This window comes from Protopterus annectens, chromosome 8.part0 (assembly GCF_019279795.1).
Source record: "Protopterus annectens isolate FY-2018-M chromosome 8.part0, PAN1.0, whole genome shotgun sequence".
In the NCBI taxonomy this organism is placed as follows: domain Eukaryota; kingdom Metazoa; phylum Chordata; order Ceratodontiformes; family Protopteridae; genus Protopterus; species Protopterus annectens.
This window is the reverse complement of record NC_056741.1, coordinates 69,424,845-69,439,844: the sequence shown is the minus strand read 5'-3', so window position 1 is coordinate 69,439,844 and position 15,000 is coordinate 69,424,845. Positions and strand designations below refer to the sequence as shown.

At 39.4% G+C, this 15,000-nt stretch overlaps 1 protein-coding gene across 2 annotated transcripts in view; it reads left to right on the top strand.

The window, feature by feature from the left end:
* PTPN6 (protein tyrosine phosphatase non-receptor type 6) overlaps positions 1-15,000 on the top strand; it is a 1,172,112-nt gene that overhangs the window by 416,350 nt on the left and 740,762 nt on the right. The window lies entirely within an intron of this gene.

Here is a 15,000-nt window from a genome sequence, read left to right as displayed (position 1 = left end):
TCTATACAGAAATAATCACTTCCTCTCTCCCTCTACTAGACTGACCCTGGCCACAACTTATCTTCTCCCATGTCTCCTTTATGGTGCTCCTCTGCTTACTAATCTATCTCCCACCCTTACCTCCAAGCTAGAAGTATGCTACAACAAAATCTCCAGGTTTGCCACAAACGCAAAAGTCTTCTCCCACCACTGCTCCTCCCTACTAACCATAAACTGGCTTGAACTCCCCAATCAACTAGACTTCCTTCAAATTGTCTTAGCCCACAAATTACTTTTTCAACCCAACAGCTGCCCGGCTTTATCCAATATCCTCCAACCTTACAACCCCCCCCCCCAAGACCCCTTAGATCCGCTCACCAAAACCTCATTACCGTCCACAAACCAAAGCGTCCTGCTGGTCAACTTCTACTATCCTCCATCCTAGCTAAAAAATGGAACGCCCTGCCCTCCACCCTGAGAACTTGTGACAACCTAAATACCTTCAAAATCCTACTTCACTCCTACCTGCTTCTTCACAGAAAATGTAACTGCACTCCTCACCCCATAGCTCCCAAACTCCCCCTTCCTTCTCTCCTGGCTAAATTCATTACCTTTCAAACTACTGACTTATACTCCGATTACAACTCATAAGCTGTCTCCACCCAGCATATCACTCTTTGACTCTAATTTCAGTCCTTTCATAACTACTTAATCTTCTTAGCTACCAAGTATTACACTCTTCTTCTACCCACTTCCCTTCCTGGTATAAAACTTGTTTACAACTCCATACTGAATGCTTGTAAAAGAATCTTTCATGTCATATCTCAATTTGATACACAACTTAGCATTGTAAAATATTTCTATATGTTTATGCAACTTGTTTTGCAGTGTAAAAGAATTTCTTTTATGTGCTATTTCAATATGATATGTAACTTATCAATGTGAATAATTTCTATATGTTTATGTAACTTACAAATCTTCACAACTTAACAATGTAAAAACTATTATCTAACTAGTTATGTGGAGCTTTTCTCTCCGGGCCTCCACTGAAAATGGGCTCTCAAGCCCAGTGGACCTCCCCGGTCACCAAACTGGAATAAATAATAAATAAAGAATTGTAAGTTTATTTATTTGTTAACTGAGAAAACCCACTAGATGTGAGTGTCTCTTTTCAGAGTCAACTTGGAAATATAGCTCACAAATTCGTATTCCTAAAATCAGGTACAAAGGCAACATGTTTAGAGACTGAGATGAAAACTCAAGGACACTTTAAATATTGACACTTTTTTCTGAGCACATTGCAGACTGATAGGACTTGCAATAATGTGCATTTTCATTTTGTGAAAAGTAAAATGCCTGTAACTGTAATGACTGCTATTTAATGACTGCAACATTCAACATTTTCTTACAAAAATTATAATGTCATGAGGAAGAAAACAGCATTTCAAGGCAAAATCAGGGACATTTCAGAAAAGCAGGTGAATCTGAAAAGATCAACTTTGCACTGTTGTCTGGTTATAAGCAGCTGATTCAGAGCTACACATCGTACGACAAATGGAAAATGAAGGAATCAAACTCACGACTCAGGGCTAAGCTCATTAACAGCTTACAGTCTTCATACCTTATAGAAAACCATAGGCAGGATCCCTTTGAGTATTTTCCAGATTCTGCAAAAAAAAAAAAAAACTTCACTGTGTCTTTCTCTTAAATTTCATAGGTAGCAAAGTCAATACTCTATCATATTAATGCAACATGTCCTTAAGGTTAGTAAGCCGACCACAGTTTTCCTGAGCAAGTATACAGAGGTACTAAAGGAGAAGCAATCATCCTAACTACTTTAGCAAGTTCTTAGATGCCAAGTCTGATTACAGAGAACAGCACAAAACTCTGGCACTGACTATCACTACAGCTTTGTACATTCATATTTTACCAAAGCAGGATGAACAGTCTAATGATTCGACAAATAGGTTTGATCTTAAGAACAACCTTCTGGAGGGTGTGTGTGTCTGTTACATCACCATCATAATTTCACAACTCTCATCCCCATCGTAAGTGATCTAGGAGTTAGCATGCTAGCCCTTGGGCAGGAGAAGCAGGTCTTAATATTCTCTTTAGCTCTGGCTGAAAAGCTTCGTCTCTGTTCCCAGTTGTGAGCAGTACCTGCAGATGAGGCAGCTCATATTCTCCAGAATATTTCTTTATTGACATTTGTTTACTGGGAAAGTCTGAAATGGCACAGCTGCCCTTTTTTTCTGCAGAGGCCCCAGGAGAAAAGCTCCAACATATATTTAATGCAATCAATATTTACAATAAAAAATGTATCATGCAGTTTCAGTGAGTATAAAGCATAATATTCAGCATAATAAAATGTTTACTGATATTCACAAATAATAATTTACAATTAATTTACAAGTCTTGTATTAAGACTTTACAAAACAGAAGAGTGATGTATAAGATAGGCAGTCGCAATTTAAGAAATACAGTAGGGTGAGGTATTAGAGGATATAAGCAAGTGTGAGTGTTAACAGAAGTAGTGATGTAATAGTAACTTGGTTGTGCTAATTAGAAGTAGGTTAGTAGTTTAAGAAGTACAACAGAGTGAGGTATTAGAAGAGATAACCAGGTCCGAGTGCACAGAAGTAGTGATGTAATAGTAACTTGGTTGTGCTAATTAGAAGTAGGTTAGTAGTTTAAGAAGTACAATAAAGGGAGGTATAGGTTCACAGGTTCATAGGTTGTTACTAGGCTAATGACCACTAGGGCCTTTACAAGAGTAGCCATGCACCCCAACCCAATTTTGTCCCCAAGGACCTTGGATATCTATTAGGAGAGGAAGTATGTTAGTAACAAGGTAGCTAAGGATTTGTGGGGAGGTGTTACAGGGAAAACCTTTATACTTACTGATGGCCTCTGTCCATCAGAGTCATACAAGGCAGACCGGGGGTGAATTTGTGATTTCCCATTCAATGGTTAAGGTTTTATTTGAAGAGGATGAGGGATGAGTGCTGCTTCACATAGATAGGGGATCCTTTCAGTCGCATACTTGTCCTTCCAGTATGTTCTGTTTGTGTCACAAGTGAAGTTCAAATCCTTGGATCTAGTGTTTCTAGCGCTATTTGTTTTGTGGATGTGCATAAGATCCATTAGAGCTTGATCTGAGGATGCCTTGTAAGCTAACCACTGATCATCTCTTAGGAGCCTGTAGGACAGTGAGTACAGAGATAGGGCCTTTAGGCGATCTGTGTAGGACAGGGGATTTATGCCCTGAATTCTCCTGGTGAAGGACCTATGCAGGCTTCTAACTGTTGGAAGTTTCTGGTTAGGTACATGCCAAAGGGGTATTAAACTCAATGAAGGATCTGGTAAGGGCCGAGTTGAGTGATGCAATAACTTCCTTGGACCTGGATGCTATAGCCTTACCTATAAGTTAGGTGACATAGAAAGATTTTCTTACTATCTTTGCTACATATTGGTCGAAGGCCAGATTATTGCCTAAATATGTTCCCAGATCCCTGCATACCAGATTGACTCTAAGGAGTGTTTTATCGATAGAGTAATTAAATAGGTGGACAATTTCTCAAAGGGGATTATAATACATCTTGGAGATGGGTTTTAAACCGTGGCTTGAGAACCAGTCATTTGATTGTGTTAGAGCCTCTTGTAAAATGCTCATGTCATGAAGGAATCTATGATAGCTGCCTATTTACGGTCATCTATGAACTTGGTGAGCCAAAGGCTTTTGAGCTGAGCCTAGACTTCTGAGAAGTGAGATGTACCTGACGTACTCCACTGGTGACTGGTCTCTTAGTGGAGGTGGTCTCACCAATCCTGACTTCTTGGGTCCTATCAGTGAGACAGCCAGCAATCCAGTAAGTTATGTAGGGATTTATGACTAGCTCAGAGAGTTTACTAACAATGCCCAAGTGGGTATTGTATCAAATACCTTGGCCAGATCAACGTATGCTATAATGTACTGTTTTACCCCATCCAAGTTATGTAGGGATTTATGACTAGTTCAGAGAGTTTACAAACAATGCCCGAGTGGGTATTGTATTAAATACCTTGGCCAGATCAAGGTATGCTATAATGTACTGTTTTACCCCATCCAAGTTATGTAGCTATTTATGACTAGTTCAGAGAGTTTACAAACAATGCCCGAGTGGGTATTGTATTAAATACCTTGGCCAGATCAAGGTATGCTATAATGTACTGTTTTACCCCATCCAAGTTATGTAGGGATTTATGACTAGTTCAGAGAGTTTACAAACAATGCCCAAGTGGGTATTGTATCAAATACCTTGGCCAGATCAAGGTATGCTATAATGTACTGTTTTACCCCATCCAAGTTATGTAGGGATTTATGACTAGTTCAGAGAGTTTACAAACAATGCCCGAGTGGGTATTGTATCAAATACCTTGGCCAGATAAAGATATGCTATAATGCACTGTTTTACCCCATCCAAGTTATGTAGGGATTTATGACTAGCTCAGAGAGTTCACTAACAATGCCCAAGTTGGTATTGTATCAAATACCTTGGCCAGATCAAGGTATGCTATAATGTACTGTTTTACCCCATCCAAGTTATGTAGGGATTTATGACTAGTTCAGAGAGTTTACAAACAATGCCCGAGTGGGTATTGTATTAAATACCTTGGCCAGATCAAGGTATGCTATAATGTACTGTTTTACCCCATCCAAGTTATGTAGAGATTTATGACTAGTTCAGAGAGTTTACAAACAATGCCCAAGTGGGTATTGTATCAAATACCTTGGCCAGATCAAGGTATGCTATAATGTACTGTTTTACCCCATCCAAGTTATGTAGGGATTTATGACTAGTTCAGAGAGTTTACAAACAATGCCCGAGTGGGTATTGTATCAAATACCTTGGCCAGATAAAGATATGCTATAATGCACTGTTTTACCCCATCCAAGTTATGTAGGGATTTATGACTAGCTCAGAGAGTTCACTAACAATGCCCAAGTGGGTATTGTATCAAATACCTTGGCCAGATCAAGGTATGCTATAATGTACTGTTTTACCCCATCCAAGTTATGTAGGAATTTATGACTAGTTCAGAGAGTTTACAAACAATGCCCGAGTGGGTATTGTATTAAATACCTTGGCCAGGTCAAGGTGTGCTATAATGTACTGTTTTACCCCATCCAAGTTATGTAGGGATTTATGACTAGTTCAGAGAGTTTACAAACAATGCCCGAGTGGGTATTGTATCAAATACCTTGGCCAGGTCAAGGTGTGCTATAATGCACTGTTTTAACCCATCCAAGTTATGTAGGGATTTATGACTAGCTCAGAGAGTTTACTAACAATGCCCGAGTGGGTATTGTATCACATACCTTGGCCAGATCAAGGTATGCTATAATGTACTGTTTTACCCCATCCAAGTTATGTAGGGATTTATGACTAGCTCAGAGAGTTTACTAACAATGCCCGAGTGGGTATTGTATCACATACCTTGGCCAGATCAAGGTATGCTATAATGCACTGTTTTACCCCATCCAAGTTATGTAGGGATTTATGACTAGTTCAGAGAGTTTACAAACAATGCCCGAGTGGGTATTGTATCAAATACCTTGGCCAGATCAAGGTGTGCTATAATGCACTGTTTTACCCCATCCAAGTTATGTAGGGATTTATGACTAGTTCAGAGAGTTTACAAACAATGCCCGAGTGGGTATTGTATTAAATACCTTGGCCAGATCAAGGTATGCTATAATGTACTGTTTTACCCCATCCAAGTTATGTAGGGATTTATGACTAGTTCAGAGAGTTTACAAACAATGCCCAAGTGGGTATTGTATCAAATACCTTGGCCAGATCAAGGTATGCTATAATGTACTGTTTTACCCCATCCAAGTTATGTAGGGATTTATGACTAGTTCAGAGAGTTTACAAACAATGCCCGAGTGGGTATTGTATCAAATACCTTGGCCAGATCAAGGTGTGCTATAATGTACTGTTTTACCCCATCCAAGTTATGTAGGGATTTATGACTAGTTCAGAGAGTTTACAAACAATGCCCGAGTGGGTATTGTATCAAATACCTTGGCCAGATCAAGATATGCTATAATGCACTGTTTTACCCCATCCAAGTTATGTAGGGATTTATGACTAGCTCAGAGAGTTTACTAACAATGCCCGAGTGGGTATTGTATCAAATACCTTGGCCAGATCCAGGTATGCTATAATGTACTGTTTTACCCCATCCAAGTTATGTAGGGATTTATGACTAGTTCAGAGAGTTTACAAACAATGCCCGAGTGGGTATTGTATCAAATACCTTGGGCAGATCCAGGTATGCTATAATGCACTGTTTTACCCCATCCAAGTTATGTAGGGATTTATGACTAGTTCAGAGAGTTTACTAACAATGCCCGAGTGGGTATTGTATTAAATACCTTGGCCAGGTCAAGGTGTGCTATAATGTACTGTTTTACCCCATCCAAGTTATGTAGGGATTTATGACTAGTTCAGAGAGTTTACAAACAATGCCCGAGTGGGTATTGTATCACATACCTTGGGCAGATCCAGGTGTGCTATAATGCACTGTTTTACCCCATCCAAGTTATGTAGGGATTTATGACTAGCTCAGAGAGTTTACTAACAATGCCCGAGTGGGTATTGTATCACATACCTTGGCCAGATCCAGGTGTGCTATAATGCACTGTTTTACCCCATCCAAGTTATGTAGGTATTTATGACTAGTTCAGAGAGTTTACTAACAATGCCCGAGTGGGTATTGTATCACATACCTTGGGCAGATCCAGGTGTGCTATAATGCACTGTTTTACCCCATCCAAGTTATGTAGGGATTTATGACTAGTTCAGAGAGTTTACAAACAATGCCCGAGTGGGTATTGTATCACATACCTTGGCCAGGTCAAGGTGTGCTATAATGTACTGTTTTACCCCATCCAAGTTATGTAGGGATTTATGACTAGCTCAGAGAGTTTACAAACAATGCCCGAGTGGGTATTGTATCACATACCTTGGGCAGATCCAGGTGTGCTATAATGTACTGTTTTACCCCATCCATTGCCTTGGTGACCTTCTTTAAGAATCAACCAGGTTAAGTAGGCAAGAACTTTCCTTAACAAAGCCAAAATGGGATGGGTCAAGTGTCTGTAGGTTGCCAATGTGCATGTTGATCATTTCCAGGATAATTTGTTCCATGGCTTTGCATATTAGACTTGTCAGACTGATGGGTCTGTAGTTCCTGGAGTTGCTTGATGGTCCACCCTTATGAAGATGGATGACGTTGCCATCCTCCATTCACTTGGTACATAACCTGTTTTGAGGCTGTAGTTGAAGAGTGCCTCAAGTGGTTCTGATAGGTCATGTTTTAGACTATTCAGCAGGAAAACAAGAATACTGTTAGGGGGCCTGTTGAGACAGTGTTTTTGGCCTTAGCAAGTGCTGCCAGAACCTGATCCCTGCTAATACTTGGAGGGAGGGAGTATGTTAGTAGGGATTTTACAGGAGGTAGCTAGGAGGAGTGGAGGGTGAAGTTTGAGCTGAATTTATTGGAAGTGGATTCGCTGTGTTCTCCCTGATCAGTGAAGGTGGCACTGCTAACCACCATTTCAGCACTCTGCTGTGTGTTACCTTTAAGGTTCCAGACATAACTGAAGAAGGCCTTGTCATTGTCCTTAGCCTGTGAGATTATCCTGAACTCATAGATGGCCTTGGTAGACTTAATTAGTCATTTTAGTTTCTTGTTTAGCTGAATCAGACAGCTCTTTTCTTTATGGAAGTTGCTGTTTCTGATTTTATTTATTTATATTTATTTATTTTACATTTGTTGACCGGGCTAGTCTAGCTGGATACATGTCCATTTTCAGTAGAGGCCCGGGGAGAAAAGCTCCACACATAAGAGAATACAGTATACATTTACAAATGGTATAGAGTAGCATTACATACAGACAACAGAGAAAGACATTGGTATAACATATTTGTAAAATAACAATCAGAATGTTGAATAGATAATTCTAAGGTTGGCTACAAATTGAAGCCGCGGGGGTAGGTTGATATCTCTGGGATAGGGTATATACTACAGAGGCTAGTCTGGTTTAGGACATGGGCATGACCAATGAGACTTAAGAAATATTTTGAGATGATTTTTGAATTGATTAATCGAGGTCATTAGTCTTAGGCTATTTGGCCATGACTTTTCTTCTTTTGTTATATACCCTGTTGAGGGAGATTTCCACCAGTAGGATTTGTTGTGGGAGTTTATTTATTTATTGGCATTTGTTTACTGGGAAAGTTCACTGCACCAGGAAGAACCCATTTTCAGTGGAGGCCTAGAGGGAGAAAAGCTCCACAATAATGATTAATATAATTTAATATAATACAATACATGGTACGGAGATATTTGGAAACAATTGTTAACAAAAGACATTGTTATAACAAGCAGTATAAACACAATATAGTACACTGTAGAAACATCGCTGACGCAGGGAAATATTATAAACTACACATATTTGGAGATAATTGTTCTTAACAAAAAGGAATAGTTATAATAAGCAGTATAAACACAAATATAATGCATTGTAAAACTGTGGTGATGCAGGGGAATAATACACGACACAGGTAGTTCAGAAGGAGTAACCCAGGGTACATATGATACTGAGTGAGGAGCACTGGGTATAATTACAGGTTGGTTAGCAGAGGGTTAGCAAGATTTCAGTAGTAGATGCATTGGTTGTAGCAACTGACTAATATTAGGGAGATTTAGAATAACTCTGTAATGTTTTATATATATATATATATATATATATATATATGTGTGTGTGTGTGTGTGTATGTATATATATATATATATATATATATATATATATATATATATTATTAGTAGGGAGAGAATAGTGGAATGAGTGGGAGGTATAAGAGGGGGGTATGATTTAAGTAGGAGGAATAACTTAGAGTAAGTTGAAACTGGAGAATAAATAGGCGATAAGATTTAAGTTAGAGGAGTTACGTTTTAGAAAGATGGAAGTTAGTACAACTGCAGTGACAGAGAATGGAGAGGTGCTGTTTCAAGGCTGTTTTGAAGGAGAAGGTGTTACTGATACTCCTAATAGCTAATGGGAGTGCATTCCATAGTTTGGCAATGGAGAAGGAATAAAGCATGTGACCTGTTGGCAGGTTTGGTTTGTCACCTTGAAGGAAGAGTTGGTTTTCTGATCTGAGTGATCTATTTGGGTGGTAGTGAGTTAGGATGGAAGATAGGGCTGGGCAATTTAATGGGTTATAAATTATTTTGTCTGCAATGATTAATTGTAGGTATGTTAGGTGATGGGGAGGTTCAAGCTAGGTAAGTGATTGTAAGGAAGTGCAATGATGGGATGAATATTTGGTGTTGGTTGTAAATTTGGCAATTTTATTTTAACAGAACTCAAGCTTGTTTTTAGGGATGGCTGGATATTAGTAAGGACTGGGGCACCGTATAGAAGTGAATGTTGGAGAAAGGTTTGGGCAAGGGTTTGGTAGAGCAGCTAAGAATATTTTTACACCTGTTTGTTTTGGGCTCACTTCTGGTAGGTACAGCAGCCTCTATGCAGCCATTTAAATGTTTGAACAGGGTTTCTGTGAATAATTCTGTGTAGGTAATTGTGAACTCAGACTTAGTGGGAGCCTTGAAGTTTGACAAACTGTCACTAAATAAGATGTAGTTTGCCTTAGAATAGTTCCTAACTATTACAGGTTTAGTTGTGTATACTGAGTTGATTTTTATTTCAGAGGAGATTGCTTTCCCATGGTGGTGAGTACTAGATCCAGTATGTTTGATCCTCTGGTTGGAGCGCTATCTGGTCCAGGATGTTTGTGTTAATAAAGTTCAAGAAGTGGTAGTGCATCCCAGTCTGATGCAGTGTGTGCCTCCCAGTCTGATGCAGTGTGTGCCTCCCAGTCTGAAGCAGTGTGTGCCTCTCAGTCTGAGGCAGTGTGTGCCTCCCAGTCTGATGCAGTGTGTGCCTCCCAGTCTGATGCAGTGTGTGCCTCCCAGTCTGAAGCAGTGTGTGCCTCCCCATCTGAGGCAGTGTGTGCCTCCCAGTCTGAAGCAGTGTGTGCCTCTCAGTCTGAGGCAGTGTGTGCCTCCCAGTCTGAAGCAGTGTGTGCCTCCCAGTCTGATGCAGTGTGTGCCTCCCAGTCTGAAGCAGTGTGTGCCTCCCCATCTGAGGCAGTGTGTGCCTCCCAGTCTGAGGCAGTGTGTGCCTCCCAGTCTGAGGCAGTGTATGCCTCCCCATCTGAGGCAGTGTGTGCCTCCCAGTCTGAGGTAGTGTGTGCCTCCCAGTCTGAGGCAGTGTGTTCCTCCCAGTCTGAGGCAGTGTGTGCCTCCCAGTCTGAGGCAGTGTGTGCCTCTCAGTCTGAAGCAGTGTGTGCCTCCCAGTCTGAGGCAGTGTGTGCCTCCCAGTCTGAGGCAGTGTGTGCCTCTCAGTCTAAGAAGGATATTTAAAGTCCTATGGATAGGGTATATGGTTGGATGGTGAGTGCCTCATATAAGTGTGGGTAAGAGTTGTGAAACTCTTGGGAAATAGATGGTGGCCTATAGCTATCTAGGATCTGGTAAGGAACCTTAATAAGGTGACCTGCATGTGGATTAACTCCATGACTTCATCCTGTTTGACCAACCTGGAGATATATTTGTTGCTAACATAGATAGAGACACTTCCATCTTTAGCCCTTCTCTCTGTTGTTGTTGGTCTTGGTAATGGCACAGATGTTTACACTCTCCATAGTGAGGAGGGTTTGTTGGGTGCAGAGTTTTTTATTTAGGCTCCTAGCATTAAGCAGTAACACCTTAAGGTTGCATGTGTTTTGTTATATTGGCATTGCCCAAAAAAGGCGCTAAGGGGTGAATAAAGTTTTAGAAAATATCCAAAAGCCTAGAGGGGACAGGTGCAGACCATCCTTGGCAAAGCAATGTGGTCTGTTAACCATGTCCTCCCACGCTGACCGATATTTGATTCCCCTGGACTGAGACATGTGTATATGTGTGGTGAATGGTATACATGAGGGATATAGCATGTGTGCATGTATATGTGGTGAATGGTATATGTGAGGGATGTACTGTGTGTGTATGTGTGTAGAATGGTATGTGTGTGAGTGTGTTTGTGTGTTTATGAGTGTGTGTTTATATGTGTGGTGAATGGTGTTGTGAGGGATGTAGTATGTGTGTGTGTATGTGGTGAATGGTATATGTGAGAGATGTATTTTGTGTGTGTGTAGTGAATGGTATATGTGAGGGATGTAGCGTGTGTGTGTGTATATGTGGTGAATGGTATATGTGAGGGATGTATTGTGTGTGTGTATATGTGTGGTGAATGGTATATGTGTGTGGTGAATGGTATATGTGATGGATGTAGTGTGTGGTGAATGGTATATGTGAGGGATGTAGTGTGTGTGTGTGTGTGTGTGTGTGTGTGTGTGGTGAATGGTATATGTGAGGGATGTAGTGTGTGTGTGTGTGTGTGTAATGCCCCAGTTACTATATACTGGTGGCTAGAGAGAACAAATGGTGGTGGGTAGAGATACCCAGGCTTGAACCCTGTACCTTGTTTACAGGTCTTAAGGACCTGAATTCCCTACCCACCACCATTTATAAAAAAATTGCAGATTTTTGCCTCATATTTGATCTGATCTGTTCCTCATAATATCTGTGGTTTAACATATAATTGTTTATCTTAACAGCTGTGTCTTAAATACAGTGCTTTGTGCACAAAGAGCTTGGACAGATGATTTTGGACCATATAACTTTTTAATAAAATGTACTGCATGATAGAATATTAAACTTCTGAATAAGTTCTTGTTTTGCTGAAAGAACAAAGATGTTTAAATAAATCAGAAATCTCTTGCTTGAAAGCTTGCTTTACTGGTAATTTTACTAATTTTATTATGCTTTTGTTAACTTTCTTGCATATTCCAGTTTTATTTGTTTGATTTTTTTTCTGGTGATTGCTGGATATAGGAGAATGAAATTATTATAACAGTAAGTCGGGAGTGGAATTAACACTGGTTTCTAAATGCTGCAGTGCTTGATATTTGATGGTGCAGTGGTAGTATTGTTGCTTCACAGCTGCAAATTCTCAGGTTTGATTCTTTGCTGGGGTGCCTTCTGTGTGGGGTCTGCATCTTCTCCCTGTGTTTGTGTGGGTTTGCTTTTGTGTCCTATGTTACTTACAAAGACATGTCTGCATTATTTCTTCCTGGGCCTCTGCTGAAAATTTTTTTTTGTTCCAAGTTAGATTGTCCTGATTAACAAATGTTAAATAAAATTGACAGGCATTTGAATTTCAGACTTCAGGTTTCTGAATGTTTAATTCTGTACATATTTGATGGTGCAATGGTAGAATTGTTGCCTCACAGCTATAGGTTTTCTGGTTTGATTCTTGGCTGGGGTGCCTTCTGTGTGGAGTTTGCATCTCATCCCTGTGTTTGTGTGGATTTGCTCTGGTGTCCTGCCATTTTACAAAGACGTGTCTGCAGTATTTCTCCCTGGGCCTCTGCTGAAAATTGTTTTTGTTCCGTCAGAAGTAGAATTCACAGGCATTTGTATTTCTGACTTCATATTCTGCAGAACATACATAGTAACACAACCTTCTATTCTAGCAGTTTTGTAAGTTTATAAGATGAATATTTGAAATTTGTCCTTATTTTTGGGACTGTATTACCCCATTATTGGCTTTGTCCAGGTTTTTTGTGCTAAGGTTGACAGCTATGGCAAGAACTGAATTTACTGAATATCTTTTGAGGGCTGTATTCCCTCATTACTGAGTTTGTCCAGGTGTTTTGTGCTAAGAGGTTGACAGCTATGGTGAGAACTGAATTCATTAAATGATAGCCATTTAAGTTTCAGTCTTCCTCTCTTTCACAAAGCAGCTGATTTGGTGTAGTGGTATGTTGCTCTGACTCTTTTGCACAGGGACCTTCCTTGGCAGTAAAATGTATGGTGGTAACACAGCATTTTATTCTAGCAACTTTCCAAGATTTATACAAGCAATGTTTAATTTGTCCCTGGTTTTTGGGCTTTTGAACCCCCCCCCCAATAAATATGACTTTTTCCAGATTTCTTGTGTTGCGAAGTTTTTTTTCCAGAGCCTGTTTTCAGCGGAGGCCCGGGGAGAAAATGCTCCAGATGCATGTCTTTGGAATGGAAGTTGAGATGCAGTTGAGTATTGAGTAGATTTTACAAGGAGCTGAGAGAGCTGCAGGGGAAGAGAAGTTTAGTGCTGCTTATGGTAAGTCAGCTTGCATTGTTAATAGCACAACAGGTTGTGTACTTGCTTTTGATGCAGAAGGTTGTTGGTTCTACTCCCACAAGGGGTGAATACTGCTGTACTGAAAAAGTTAAGATACTAACTATGAGCCTGTTATCAGTTTGCTATCCATTTCCTATTGCAATATTACTAGCTTATCATTTTTAATGTAATATAGGCAATTTATTCATCAGAGGCATCAGATACTTTATTTTTCGATGAAACCATGAAATATAAAGGTGTTTGCTAGCAGCAACCTCTTCATTAGTTACAGATTTATTTAATGTGGAATTATTTAGATGACCTTTTTACTTCTTCAGAGATTGTGCATATTTACTGATAATGGTGGACTGTAGAAGTTTGAGTAGACTTTTATGATGGAAATGTTCTGAACTGGGCAGTTTTGTCATTATGGGTGCATGCATTTTGTTTCATTGTTTACTGGAAAGATGTTCTGAATTGGGCAGTTCAGCCACTGGTAAAATGTATTTTCTTTGAATGTGGGTTTCAATGCTGTTTCAATGAATGTGAGTTTCAAGGGCAGAGAAGTTTTAATGCTAAGTCTGTTTAGCAGATGTCTTAGTGCTTGTGCTGTAAAATGCAAAATAAAACTTTCAAATGAAGTTCATATAATCATACAAGTAAATCAGTATGCACATTAGTGTTTATGGCAAATGGAGTGAAATAGCCAAGTAATGGATCATTGGAATGGCTGCAGGGGGAGGCTCCATTCGACCATGATTTTGTGAGGGGGAAGGGTGGCAAACCTAAAGACAGCCCTAGCTGAACTATACCTCCCAAATGTCCAGATTTTCAAAGAATGAATAGATTTTTGCTTCTTATTTTTGGTTTGTTCCTCATAAAATTTGTGGTTTTCTGGCAAATCATTTAGGAATTAAGTAACTAAATAATGACACGCTGAGTTTCAGACTTCATAATATTCAGAAAAATGCATGCTAAAGTAAGACCTGTTGTTCTATCAACTGTCTCAGTTTATACAAGAGCAATTTTTAATACTGTTTATATGTTCCCCCAATATATTTGGCCTTGTCCAGATTTATTGCATTAACAGGTTGAGAGGTACATGCAAATAAATTGCTTTATAGAATTAGGCATAGTTAAACCTCTCAACTGTCCCTGATTTTGGCTCAAAATGTTGCTCTTCCCCCTAGTAATCCCTCCACAAAATAGCAATTTTGGAAGAAAACATGGAGGGTTTACAATTAAGAAATAACTGTAATAATCAGAGTTATATATTACTTTTATTTTAGAAATGCATGTAGATTCTTTTATTTTGTCAGCTGCTCAAGTTAGCAGTACTAATATTAAAGTGTCCCTTCTTTGACAGGTTCCCAGCTGTATTGTGTGGCTATTTTATATTTTTTACATCACATTTTTGATCCATTTTTCATAAAATTGTGTTTTTTTTTTTGGCAAATTAGTGACAAATCATTAAAGACTGAAGTTAGAAAATAATGACAGACATTTGAGTTTCAGATTTCATACCATTCAGAAAATTCATACTAATGCAAGACCTATTCTATTATCTTTCTAAGTTTATAAGAGCAATATTTAAAAATTGTCCTTATTTTTGGGCCTTTGTCCCACTTCTTTGTATGGCTTTGTCTAGATTTCTTGCTCTGAGGTTGAGAGGTATGACAAATGTGTCAGGGCTATCACAGTCAGCCAGAGACTTTTAAAATTGTGACATACTTCTTGCACTCCACTCCCCCATGTAGTGA